At 37.6% G+C, this 14,344-nt stretch overlaps 1 protein-coding gene and 1 pseudogene across 11 annotated transcripts in view; one reads left to right on the forward strand and one right to left on the reverse strand.

Annotated features, from left to right (window-relative positions):
- Positions 1-14,344, forward strand: part of DMD (dystrophin) — a 2,843,071-nt gene that overhangs the window by 557,605 nt on the left and 2,271,122 nt on the right. The window lies entirely within an intron of this gene.
- Positions 3,713-14,344, reverse strand: part of LOC307180176 (lysosome-associated membrane glycoprotein 1-like) — a 32,701-nt pseudogene continuing 22,069 nt past the window's right edge. The window contains exon 2 of the transcript in view: positions 3,713-4,637. The product of the transcript in view is annotated as a lysosome-associated membrane glycoprotein 1-like (transcript). The remainder of the gene's footprint in view (positions 4,638-14,344) is intronic.

The following is a 14,344-nucleotide window of genomic DNA, read 5'->3' on the forward strand; positions in this document are numbered from 1 at the left end:
ATATTCAGTGACATAAATATATTAAATAAACCATCATCACCATCCATCTCCAGACGTTTTCATGTTACCAAACTAAAACTCTACCCATTAAATAATAATTTCCCTTTACCCCCTCCCCTTAGACCCTGGAAACCACCATTCTACTTTCTGTCTCTTTGAATTTGAGTACCCTAGGTACTTCATATAAGCAGAATCATACAGTGTTTGCCTTTTTGCAACTGGCTTATTTCAGTTAGCATAATGCTTTGAGGTTCATCCATGTTATGATGTGTGTTAGAATTTTCTTCCTTCTCAGGCTGAATAATATTCCGTTGTTTGTATATACCACTTTTTGTTTATCCATTCATCCATTGATGGACACTTAGGTTGCTTCCACTTTTTGGCTTTTGTGAATAATGCTGCTAGAAACAAGAGTATTCAAATATCTATTCAGGTTTTTGCTTTCAATTCTTTTAGGTATATATCTAAAAGTGAAATTGCTGAATCATATGCTAATTTCTAGGTTTAATTTTTTTGAGGAACTACCATACTATTGTCCATATGGCTATACCATTTTACATTCGTACCAGCAGGGTACATTGTTACAACAATTTCTCCACATCCCTGTCAGCACTTGTTTTATATATATATATATATATATATATATATATATATATATATATATATATACAAATCTCCATCCATCATCTTTTCATGTGCTTATTGGCTATCTGTATATTTTCTTTGGAGAAATATCTTCAAGCCCTTTGAACATTTTCAAATCTTCAAGCCCTTTGAACATTTTCAAACATTTTGCTTGTTTGTTGTTGACTCATTGGAGTATTTTGGAAATTATTTGATAGGTGACTTGCAAGTATTTTCTGCCATTGTGTGGGTTACCTTTTCACTTGGTTGGTAGTGTCCTTTGATGAATAAGTATTTTAATTTTGACTCTTTTTTTTGTGGTTACTTGTGTTTTTGGTGTCATTTTCAAAAATTATTGGTAAATCCAATGTCATGAAGCTTTTCCCCTATGTTTTCTAAGTTTTATGGCTTTTCACTCTTAGATTTATGTCTTTGATCAACTTTGAGTTAATTTTTGTATATAATGTGTAGTAAGGGTTCAACTTCATTCTTTTGCATGTGTATATAATCTTCCCAACACAATTTGTTGCAAAGACCTGTGCTTATCTTCATGTCTCTTTCCAAGTTGTGCTTTTTAAAGCACTATAAGATGAAAACATTTACTCCTTCAGGCAAGTGATTTCTTTCTCTTTCCTTGTTATTCAGAAACTTTTAAATCAACTTTGTTTTTGAAGGTAAAATATATATTTTTATTTTTCTTATTTTTTTTTGCAGATTATCTTTAAACTTTTTATTTTATATTGGAGTATAGTTGATGAACAATGTTGTGTTAGTTTCAGGTGTACAGCAAAGTGATTCAGTTATACATATACATGTATCTATGCTTTTTCAAATCATTTTCCCATTTTGGTCATTACATAATATTGAGCAAAGTTCCCAGTGCTATACCGTAGGTCCTTGTTGGTTATCGATTTTAAATATAGCAGTGTGTACATGTCAATCCAAAACTCCCTAACTATCCCTCCCCCCCACCCTTCCCCCTGGTAACCATAAGCACCTTCTCTAAGCCTGTGTGTCTGTTCCTGTTTTGTAAATAAGTTCATTTGTATCATTTTTTTAAGATTCCACATATAAGCAATATCATACCATATTTCTGTTTCTTTATCTCACTTACTTAGAGATAAAGAGCTCAGTTGTGTACTAGTAAATTTTAGACATGGAATAAACCATCCTTCAACGACAAAACCAGTTATTACCACAAATGCTAGTCTGATCTCTCAACTCTGTTTGCCACCATTGCCCCTAACACTGGAGTATTACAGAAAAAATGAGAGAAAAAGATGATGATATATCAAATGATAGGTAGGCAGGCAGGCAGGCTGAAAATAGGCACTTGTATCATTAATTAGCTTTGCCTTCACCATATATTAGTGAAGGGTCCTAAGTGGCATAGTTCTTCAACCTAAATAGTCTGAAGAATAGACCTTGATGAGTAATAAATAAAATAAAATTGACATCATTTTTAGTTTTAAAATGCCTCTTTTTAACAAAAAGAAGCTTTTTTTTTTTTTTTGGAATTGTCCACTGTCACACAGAAAATCCTGTAGCTTTTGGGGACATACTTGTCATCGGGGCCTCTTTGCTGTCATACCATTTCTGCTTCCACTAGAAACAAAATATTTGGAGGAGGGTAGGGAGGTGAAATAGGCAGCAAGCCAGACTTCAGTCAGCGGGAGAGTAAGACATACAATGCTCAGAATGCCTAGGAAAATGCTACTGAAGTAGAGTGCGATCAATATTGGGCCTGAGGCACATGGCAAAGAGGAAAGATTCTGTAGATGAGTAGAAATGGTCCTGTGGATGATGGAGCAGTAGGAGGTGTCTGTCATGGACTTTGTCTTAGCAGGGCCTTAGCGGAGGGCTTTTTACTCTGAGAAACCAGTCCTGTGGCAGACCAAGAGAATAGAAACTGTATTAACCTAGGAACAGTTAGGTATATATTTGAAAAAATAGAAATATATTTATTTAAAATTGTTTCCTGATGCCAAAAGAGGCAGTGTACAGAGTGGCAGAAACCTACATATTGAATATTAAGGTCAGTAAGATAGGAATTCAATCTCAGTTCATCCTATAACCATGTGTAAGTTACTCTTTATCTCTAAAATGGTAAGAAGCATATTTAGAGTACAAATAAATACCCGAAGATAAGAGATGTAAATTTCACCGTACAATGCCTGGCCCGTAGATCAGTGGTGACTGACATTCACTGTTGTTGTGGTTTCCACACAAACAAGCAAGAGAATTCTGTCAGCATTATTACAAACAGTGAATTGCATATGAACTGACCCTTTAAGTGTACGGTCACAACCCAGCTTTAAGTGGATAAAGCAGTACAGTGAAACCCATATTATATACAAGTACAGAAACAGGATCACCCTGAACTTGAAACAGAGACTGAAAATCATAAGTAAAAATAGTACCCATTTTATTTTTTAGTATTTTAGTTAAAAGTGCCAGTTTTTAAGTGGCAGAATATAAAAATGCCAAAGGATAAGTCCAGTTGACTCTGTAATGCTTGAATTTTGTGCTATTCATCCCTCTATGAGTCATGCCTCTCCTGATTTTTAAAGCTTAGCTTAAGCATTTGAAATTTTCATATTTTGGAATACTTTTGTTTTAGATTTTTCTTTCTTCTATTGTTTTGAATCTCTTAATTGTGTCAGTATAGCCGTTAACTATCCTTCATCAGTTATAAGTGTTAAAACCCAAGGCTTTGACTTCATAAGGCCTAAATCAGAATAGAGAATGAAGAAAGCAAATGCCAGGATCTTAAAAACATTAAATGATAAAGGAACCAGTGCCAATTTAGAAAAGTGCTCTTATCCTTACCTTAGAGTTCTACTTTGGTAAATGTTAATATTTAACCAGTTAGCAACACTAACACCACTATTTCAACAGTTAACCTTTCATGTATAGTAAACGTTGCAAGATGAACTTCATATTTGATAAAGCAGACATGGTTAAAAAAAAGTTTACAAGAAAGTTCATCTCCATTTCAATGCTAATTTAACTCAGGGAAAATGAATATAACCTCCTGCAATTGCTGTTGATATATAGTGGTGGAAAGTAGTTTCAAATGCTAAACTGTCTAATGCCCATCATGACTTCTGTTCATGCCAATGAGGTAAGCAATTAGGACAAAGAGGGCATTTCCTGAAAGGGCACCCCCAATGGCAACAGAACTCAGCATGGTATTTCCATTTCAGTAACATTTTTCAACAGATCCAAACTTGTTACCTTCAAACTTGAAAAGCCTGGACCCATTCAAACTTTGAAAATGTTGACGGAAGATGCATTTGTGACTTGAACATTTTCCTCAGGATTGCCCTTAGGGAAATTGCCAGTGGTGGCTTGAAGACTCTCAGTGAGCGATTGGAAGCTTTAAAAGTGGAATTTCTGATGCTGTATGGAGTTGGATTTAACTGGATTCCTTGTAGGAAAAACAGGCTAGAAGTTGTATCTATTCCAACACTGAAGACAAGAGGAGTCACAGTTTCACTGAGGAGTTCCAGTGTCACTAAATGAGAATTATAGCTCAGTGGCTTTATTTGGGTTGATATTAAATGCCCTTGTCACAACTGCCTTATAGCTTTTCTCATAGGTGATAATCATTCGTCAGCCCATGCTATAAGCAGACCAGTTCCATTTGTGCTATACATAGTGTACTTCTAAGCAGGTGGACTTTCTGGGGAACTGGTAGGCTTGGGCCTTGGGGCTGTTATTGGGAAAGTCTCTGCTTACAGAGTATTTCTTCCTTGTTGAAGTTATTTGAAAGGTATTCCTGGATAGTTCCTTCATACAGTTTAATAGTTACATTATTTGTGTGTATCTGGTTGCCTCTGACATGCCTCTATTTATGTCTGCCATGATGTCAGGTATAGATTCCACAATCTTGATTCTTTTTGCCCTTGCATTGGGAGAAATAGTTGTGTCTGACAAGTTACAACCAAAACTGAACAGTTGGACACTGTAAGGCGTTGCATTCCGTATGGAATCGAAGGTCAGTGTATATCCTTCAAAAGCAGTCACTGTACTCGCGTCAGAAGCTTTGTCTTAACCACAGCGGCTACTATTCAGTATTTCTGCATTAGGTGGTAGATTAAAGGTCACTTTTTTTTTTTTTTTTTGCGGTACGCGGGCCTCTCACTGCTGTGGACCCTCCCGCTGCGGAGCACAGGCTCTGGACGCACAGGCCCAGCGGCCATGGCCCACGGGCCCAGCTGCTCCGCGGCACGTGGGATCCTCCAGGACCAGGGCACGAACCCGCGCCCCCTGCATCAGCAGGCAGACTCTCAACCACTGCGCCACCAGGGAAGCCCTAAAGGTCACATTTTTGTCATCAATTTTGTGTAATATTTCCTCAAGAAAGCAGCTTGAGAAGTCGTCCATTGTGCAAGATGCTCAGTAACCGCTTTTCATCTTAAACACTGCAGGTGTACTGTGCCGCGGTCATGAAAGCAGCAGCATGAGCAGTTACCCCCTCCAAGTACCACCCAGGGCTGCCAGGGACAGGAAGGGTTGGAACAGGAGGCCCAGGTGGGTTTCCACTGCACCTCCACCCTCTGCCAGGATCTCTGGTGTATCTGCCTACATTTGGAAGTTAGGAAATAGGCAAAAAGACCACTAATCCAGGGGTTAGGATATGGCAAGAAAGAAACATGTCAGCAAAATTGAGATGCACCCTGTTGCTTGAGCCCTTTGGACCAAGATGGAGACCTTGGTGGCACAGACTGCTTTGCCTGCCCTGTGAACACTATCATGTGAGCCCCCTCTTGTGGTGGTTTTGTTACTATTTTTAAGCTTTCAAACTTAGATATCTGTGTTCTACTCCAGTGTGACTGAATGGGTGAGGTTTTCCTTTAGGGCCATATCCTAATATTTGACAATGTCAGCTACTGAAAAATTCAAATGCTCTATTTTGCCTTTGAAAATAATGATTGACAGTGATGTCATTGTTCCTGCAACTGCCTTATGCTTCTCTTAATTCCCTAGTTCTTCAAGAAGCTAACTCTGATGGAGATTTTAGTTTGCATAGTAGTAAAGGGATGGCCTGGTGATCAAACCCTGTGTAAGGGAAGAGAAGGAAGCAGAAGTCCAGTCGTTTGTGATGTCGGGCCTCAGGTGTCACCATGGGGGAGCTCTGGAGAGCCAGGATCAATGCATGATGGGCCAAAAAGGCCAGTACTTGACACTCCTGCTTTCATCAGTCATTGGCTTTGGGCTGACCCAGGAAGGGTATGACCTTGAAAAATGTGTCTCTTTACAGTAGGGGCATTCCCTTAAGTGGATGACAGATGAAAGCTGGGGCAAAGATCTGGGGCAAGATCCTTCCTTGAAGAAGGGTCTTGGTGGTTCATTGCATTCATCATGTAAGTAATACTCCAAAGATTTGACACACCGAAATATAGGCTGACTTGAAGTAGCTCTGGTTTGTTTTCAAAGTTATTTTGCAAACTATTGTCTTTTACAATGAAGAACTAAGTGTCCCATAGTTGAGAGGTAGAGCTGTGTTTCATTATAAAGTACTGCTGTATTTTCTTTTAATATGTTCATTGATTTAATGATACAAGCAGATATTGACATCCATGGTTTTAAATCTATCCAATATGTGTCCTCCAAGGATGTACAGTCCTGTTCTTTTTATTTATGGGGACCGAAAAATAATAGCGGACAAAGATAACAAGGCTCTGATTTACTTAGAATGAATGTTCAGTTTAATACTTCATGTTGATGTGCACTTGAATTATATCCCGCATTTGTGTGGCTTTGTAGAATGTGTTTTGGAATACATATTTTCTTTTCTTAAATATGACTGCCTGAATATTGCTTTTGTTATTCATTTGATGCTTATTAGCAAATGCTAGACTAAGCTAGGTGTTCTATAGACCTATTTATATAGAGCTTGTTGCCATGGTAACTAAGTGCTTCTCATTTAGAAAATAGACCAAGTTTGGTGGGAAAGGAAGGGTAGCTGCCCAAGGAATCCTTGGCCATATTAAGAGCGTGTTTGCTAGGAGTGGAAAGGGAAAAACAGGGAAATAATTCTCCCGTCTCACAGTAATTCCTAGTAGCTATTCCTGGGTCAAGTTATTAAAGAATCAGTCATATGGCAAAAAATGAGCCTGTCTTAGGGTTTCATGATACTTTATGATATATATGGTCTCATCTATTTACCAAATAAACTGTGTTCAAAAAAAGAAGGAACAGAAGAATCGAACAAAAGTCATTGTTCTTTGCACCAAATACAAAGGTCAACCCAATAACATGTAACATTTAAGAAAGATACAGTAAAATATTGGAGCTTTGTTCAATGGTATTTTGAATGGAGATATTTCATTCATTTTTAATTAACTTCCACTTCTAAATTGGTTGCATTACAAATGTTGGAGAAAAATTTCACTAACCAAATGTTGCATGTTAAAACATATTTTGACATTTGAAATGGAATTGTTTAATTTGGTGATGCAGTCGTGAAGAATTTTTGAAGGCTGGGATGATTATTTGTAGTTTTCTCAAGCAGTGAAATCAACTGTGTGGCAAGAAATGGGTTGTTTCCTTTGGTGTACAGGGTAGGACCATCATAATATAGTTAATTCATATGTGGCAGCACTTGAAGCAAGTCAGTGATGTCTTTCTATAGCAAATGATTTTTTTGTAGAGTATGTTAGGAGAGGTCATCACATCATTAGTCTGAGAAAAATCATCATCAAGAACCCATTACAGGGTTATCTAGCAGGTACTAGCTTTATTTCACTATGAATATTTTCCCTTCCTTCTCCATATGTAGCTGAGTTAGGATTTGAAGTTATTTGTAGTTTGAGTGTTGATACAAAAAAAAATTTTTTTTAAAGTTCAGTATATTGATACGTTATCGTTATAAATGAAAGTGTCAGTTACTCACAGGCTACTAGAAAATGACTTTTAAATGTACAAATTTGTGAGTATTCAGAATCCAAAATTCAGTGTGCATTTTGTTTTACTTTATTTTGATTTACTTTTTGTCAAGGTAACGAAGTTTATGCAGAAATAGGCTAGTGATTAACAATTTATTTTGGCCAAATATTTGTCTGGTTTCTGTTAGTGTTACTTTTCATTGTAAAAATCTTAATAAGAAACTCATAATCAGAGTATTTTCCTTTGGTAAATAATTTAGATATATATTTACATATACACACGAACGCACATATATATAGACACACACATATGTGTATATTTATAATATTAGGCCAGAGAGTCCTATCTCTCTTGATTTTTTTTTAACATCTTTATTGGAGTATAATTGCTTTACAATGCTGTGTTAGTTTCTGCTTTATAAAAAAGTGAATTATACATATATATATATATCCCCATATCTCTTCCCTCTTGCATCTTCCTCTCTCCCACCATCCCACCCTCCCTATCCAACCCCTCTAGGTGGTCACAAAGCACCAAACTGATCTCCCTGTGCTATGTGGCTGCTTCCCACTAGCTATCTATTTTACATTTGGTAGTGTATGTATGTCCATGCCACTCTCTCACTTTGTCCCAGCTTACCCTTCCCACTCCCCATATCCTCACTTCCATTCTCTAGTAGGTCTGCGTCTTTATTCCCGTCTTGCCCCTAGGCTCTTCATGACCATGTTTTTTTCTTAGATTCCATATATATGTGTTAGCATACGGTATTTGTTTTTCTCTTTCTGACTTACTTCACTCTGTATGACAGACTCTAGGTCCATCCACCTCACTACAAATAACTCAATTTTGTTTCTTTTTATGACTGAGTAATATTCCATTGTATACATGTGCCACATCTTCTTTATCCATTCATCTGTTGATGGACACTTAGGTTGCTTCCATGTCCTGGCTGTTGTAAATAGAGCTTCAGTGAACATTGTGGTCCATGACTCTTTTTGAATTATGGTTTTCTCAGGGTATATGCCCAGTAGTGGGATTGCTGGGTCATATGATAGTTCTATTTTTCGTTTTATAAAGAACCTCCATACTGTTCTCCATAGTGGCTGTATCAATTTACATTCCCACCAACAGTGCAAGAGTGTTCTCTTTTCTCCACAGCCTCTCCAGCATTTGTTGTTTGTAGATTTTTTGATGATGGCGATTCTGACTGGTGTGAGATGATATCTCATTGTAGTTTTGATTTGCATTTCTCTAATGATTAATGATGTTGAGCATTCTTTCATGTGTTTGTTGGCAATGTGTAAACCTTCTTTGGAGAACTGTCTACTTAGGTCTTGTACCCATTTTTGGATTGGATTGTTTGTTTTTTTTTTGATACTGAGCTGCATGAGCTGCTTGTAAATTTTAGAGATTAATCCTTTGTCAGTGTCTTCATTTGCTAATATTTTCTCCCACTCTGAGGGTTGTCTTTTCATCTTGTTTATGGTCTCCTCTGCTGTGCAAAAGCTTTTAAGTTTCATTAGGTCCCGTTTGTTTACTTCTGTTTTTATTTCCATTTCTCTAGGAGCTGGGTCAAAAAGGATCTTGCTGTGATTTATGTTATGGAGTGTTCTGCCTGTGTTTTCCTCTAAGAGTTTAATGGTGTCTGGCCTTATATTTAGGTCTTTAATCCATTTTGAGTTTATTTTTGTGTATGCTTTTAGGGAGTGTTGTAATTTCATTCTTTTACATGTAGCTGTCCAGTTCTTCCAGCACCACTTTCGAAGAGTCTGTCTTTTCTCCACTGTATATTATTGCCTCCTTTATCAAAGATAAGGTGACCATATGTGCATAGGTTTATCTCTGGGCTTTCTATCCTGTTCCATTGATCTACATTTCTGGTTTTGTGCCAGTATCATACTGTCTTGATTACTGTCGCTTTGTAGTATAGTCTGAAGTCAGATTCCTCTAGCTCCGTTTTTCTTTCTTAAGATTGCTTTGGCTCTTCAGGGTTTTTTGTGTTTCCATACAGATTGTGAGTTTTTTTGTTCTAGTTCTGTGAAAAATGTCATTGGTAGTTTGATAGGGATTGCATGGAATCTATAGATTGCTTTGGGAAGAGGAGACATTTTCACAATGTTGATTCTTCCAATCCAAGAACATGGTATGTCTCTCCATCTATTTGTATTAACTTTAATTTCTTTCATCAGTGTCTTATAATTTTCTGCATACAGGTCTTTTGACTCCTTAAGTAGGTTTATTCCTAGATATTCTTTTTATTCTTTTTGTTGCAATGGTAAATAGGAGTGATTTCTTAATATCACTTTCAGATTTTACATGATTAGTGTATAGGAATGCAAAAGATTTCTGTGCATTAATTTTGTATCCTGCTACATTAACAAATTCATTGATTAGTTCTTGTAGTTTTCTGGTAGCATCTTTAGGATTCTCTATGTAGAGTATCATGTCATCTGCAAACAGTGACAGCTTTACTCCTTCTTTTCCGATTTGGATTCCTTTTATTTCTTTTTCTTCTCTGATTGCTATGGCTAAAACTTCCAAAACTATGTTGAGTAAGAGTGGTAAGAGTGGGTAACCTTGTCTCGTTCCTGATCTTAGTGGAAATGGTTTCAGTTTTTCACTGTAGAGGACGATGTTGGTTGTGTCTTTGTCATATGTGGCTTTTATTATGTTGAGGTTAGTTCTCTCTGTGCCTACTTTCTGGAGGGTTTTTTACCATAAATGGGTGTTGAATTTCATAAGAAGCTTTCTCTGCATCTATTGAGATAATCATATGGTTTTTCTCCTTCAATTTGTTAATATGGTGTATCACATTGATTGATTGATTTGCGTATATTGAAGACTCCTTGCATTCCTGGGATAAACGCCACTTCATCATGGTGTATGATCCTTTTAATGTGCTGTTGGATTCTGTTTGCCAGATTTTGTTGAGGATATTTGCATCTATGTTCATCAGTGATATTGGCCTGTAGTTTTCTTTCTTTGTGACATCTTTGTCTGTTTTGGTATCAGGGTGATGGTGGCCTCGTAGAATGAGTTTGGGAGTGTTCCTTCCTCTGCTATATTTTGGAAGAGTTTGAGAAGGATAGGTGTTAGCTTTTCTCTAAATGTTTGATAGAATTCTCCTGTAAAGCCATCTGGTCCTGGGCTTTTGTTTGTTGGAAGATTTTTAATCACAGTTTCAATTACAGTGCTTGTGATTGGTCCGTTCATATTTTCTATTACTTCCTGGTTCAGTCTTGGCTGGTTGTGCATTTCTAAGAATTTGTCCATTTCTTCCAGGTTGTCCATTTTATTGGCTTAGAGTTACTTGTAGTAATCTGTTACGATCTTTTATATTTCTGCAGTGTCAGTTGTTACTTCTCCTTTTTCATTTCTAATTCTATTGATTTGAGTCTTCTCCCTTTTTTTCTTGTTGAGTCTGGCTAATGGTTCATCAACTTTGTTTATCTTCTCAGAGAATCAGCTTTTAGTTTTATTGATCTTTGCTATCATTTCCTTCATTTCTTTTTCATTTATTTCTGATCTGATCTTTATGATTTCTTTCCTTCTGCTAACTTTGGGGGTTTTTGGTTCTTCTTTCTCTGATTGCTTTAGGTGTAAGGTTAAGTTGTTTATTTGAGATGTTTCTTGTTTCTTAAGGTAAGATTGTATTGCTATAAACTTCCCTCTTAGAACTGCTTTTGCTGCATCCCATAGGTTTTGGGTCTTCGTGTTTTCACTGTCATTTGTTTCTAGGTATTTTTTCATTTCCTCTTGGATTTATTCAGTGATCTCTTGGTTATTAAGTAGTGTATTGTTTAGCCTCCATGTGTTTGTATTTTTTTACAGATTTTTTCCTGTAATTGCTATCTAGTCTCATAGCGTTGTGATCGGAAAAGATACTTGATACGATTTCAATTTTGTTAAATTTACCGAGGCTTGATTTGTGTCCCAAGATATGATCTATCCTGGAGAATGTTCCATGAGCACTTGAGAAGGAAGTGTATTCTGTTGTTTTTGGATGGAATGTCCTATAAATATCAATTAAGTCCATCTTGTTTAATGTATCATTTAAACTTGTGTTTCCTTATTTATTTTCATTTTGGATGCTCTGTCCATTGGTGAAAGTGGGGTGTTAAACTCCCTACTATGATTGTGTTACTGTCCATTTCCCCTTCTATGGCTGTTGGTTTTTGCCTTATGTATTGAGGTGCTCCTATGTTGGGTGCATAAATATTTACAATTGTTATATCTTCTTCTTGCATCGAACCCTTGATCATTATGTATTGTCCTTCTTTGTCTCTTGTAATAGTCTTTGTTTTAAAGTCTATTTTGTCTGATATGAGAATTGCTACTCCAGCTTTCTTTTGATTTCCATTTGCATGGAATATCTTTTTCCATCCCCTCACTTTCAATCTGTATCTGTCCCTAGGTCTAAAGTGGGTCTCTTGTAGACAGCATATATACGGGTCTCTTTTTTGTATCCATTCAGCCAGTCTATGTCTTTTGGTTGGAGCATTTCATCCATTTACATTTAAGGTAGTTATCAATATGTATGTTCGTATTACCATTTTCTTAATTGTTTTCGGTTTGTAATTGTAGGTCTTTTCCTTCTCTTGTGTTTTCCGCCTAGAGAAGGTCCTTTAGCATTTGTTATAAAGCTGGTTTGGTGGTGCTGAATTCACATAGCTTTTGCTTGTCTGGAAAGGTTTTAATTTCTCCATCAAGTCTGAATGAGATCCTTGCTGGATGGAATAATCTTGCTTGTACATTTTTCCCCTTCATCATTTTAAATATGTCGTGCCACTCCTTTGTGGCTTGCAGAGTTTCTCCTGAAATATCAGCTGTTAACCTTATGGGGATTCCCTTGTATGTTATTTGTTGCATTTCCCTTGCTCCTTTTAATATTTGTTCTTTGTATTTAATTTTTGATAGTTTGATTACTATGTGTCTTGGTGTGTTTCTTCTTGGATTTATCCTGCATGTGACTTACTGTGCTTTGTGGACTTTTTTATCTATTTCCTTTCCCATATTAGGGAATTTTCAACTATAATCTCTTCAAGTATTTTCTGAGTCCTCTTCTTTTTCTCTTCTTCTTCTGGGACCCTTATAATTCGAATGTTGGGGCGTTTAATGTTGTCCCAGAGGTCTCTGAGTCTGTCCTCAGTTCTTTTCATTCTTTTTTCTTTATTCTGCTCTGCAGTAGTTATTTCCACTCTTTTATCTTCCAGGTCACTTATCTGTTCTTCTGCCTCAGTTATTCTGCTATTGATCCCTTCTAGAGAATTTTTATTTCATTTATTGTGTTATTCATCACTGTGTGTTTGCTCTTTGGTTCTTCTGGGTCCTTGTTAAATGTTTCTTTTATTTTCTCTATTCTGTTTCCAAGATTTTGGATCATCTTTACTATTATTATTCTGATTTCTTTTTCAGATAAACTGCCTATTTCCTCTTCATTTGTTAGGTCTGGTGGGTTTTTATCTTCCTCCTTCATCTGCTCTGTGTTTCTGTGTGTTCTCATTTTGCTTAACTTACTGTGTTCGTGGTCTCCTTTTCGCAGGCTGGAGGTTCGTAGTTCCTGTTGTTTTTGGTGTCTTCCCCCAGTGGCTAAGGTTGGTTCAGTGGGTTGTGTAGGCTTCCTGGTGGAGGGGACTGGTGCCTGTGTTCTCGTGGATGAGGCTGGATCTTGTCTTTCTGGTGGGCAGGTCCACATCTGGTGGTGTGTTTTGGGGTGTCTGTGGCCTTATTATGATTTTAGGCAGCCTCTCTACTAATGGGTGGGGTTGTGTTCCTGTTTTGCTAGTTGTTTGGCATAGGGTGTCCATCACTGTAGCTTGCTGGTCGTTGAGTGGAGCTGGGTCTTGACATTGAGATGGAAATCTCTGGGAGATTTTTGCCATTTGTTATTACGTGGAGCTGGGAGGTCTCTTGTGGACCAGTGTCCTGAAGTTGGCTCTCCCACCTCAGTGGCACAGCCCTGATGCCTGGCTGGAGCACCAAGAGCCTGTTATCCACATGACTCAGAATAAAAGGGAGAAAAAAAAGAAAGAAAGAAAGAAGAAGGTAACATAAAATAAAGTTGTTAAAATAAAAATTAATTATTAAAAAAATATTTTAAGTAATTAAAGGGGAAAAAAGAAGAAAGAAGAGAGCAACCAAACCAAAAAACAAATCCTCCAATGATAACACGTGCTAAAAACTATACTGAAAGAAAGAAACCAACAACAACAAAAAAACGGACAGACAGAACCCTAGGACAAATGGTAAAAGCAAAGCTATACAGACAAAATCAGAAACAGAAACTTACACATACACACTCACAAAAAAAAGAAAAAGGGAAAAAAATATATATATTGTTGCTCCCAAAGTCCACCTCCTCAATTTGGGATGATTCATTGTCTATTCAGGTATTCCACAGATGCACGGTACATCAGGTTGATTGTGGAGATTTAATCCGCTTCTCCTGACGCTGCTGGGAGAGATTTCCCTTTCTCTTCTTTGTTCGCACAGCTCCTGGGGTTCAGCTTTGGATTTGGCCCGGCCTCTGCATGTAGGTCGCCTGAGGGCGTCTGTTCTTCACTCAGACAGGACGGGGTTAAAAGAGCTGCTGATTCGGGGGCTCTGGCTCACTCAGGCCGGAGTGAGGGAGGGGTACAGAGTGTGGGGCGAGCCTGCAGCGGCAGAGGCCAGTGTGACGTTGCACCAGCCTGAGGCGTGCCATGCGTTCTCCCTGGGAAGTTGTCCCTGGATTACGGGACCCTGGCAGTGGTCGGCTGCACAGGCTCCTGGGAGGGGAGGTGTGGATAGTGGCCTGTGCTTGCACACAGGCTTCTTGGTGGCGCAG

Source organism: Stenella coeruleoalba, assembly GCF_951394435.1.
Source record: "Stenella coeruleoalba genome assembly, chromosome: X".
NCBI lineage: Eukaryota > Metazoa > Chordata > Mammalia > Artiodactyla > Delphinidae > Stenella > Stenella coeruleoalba.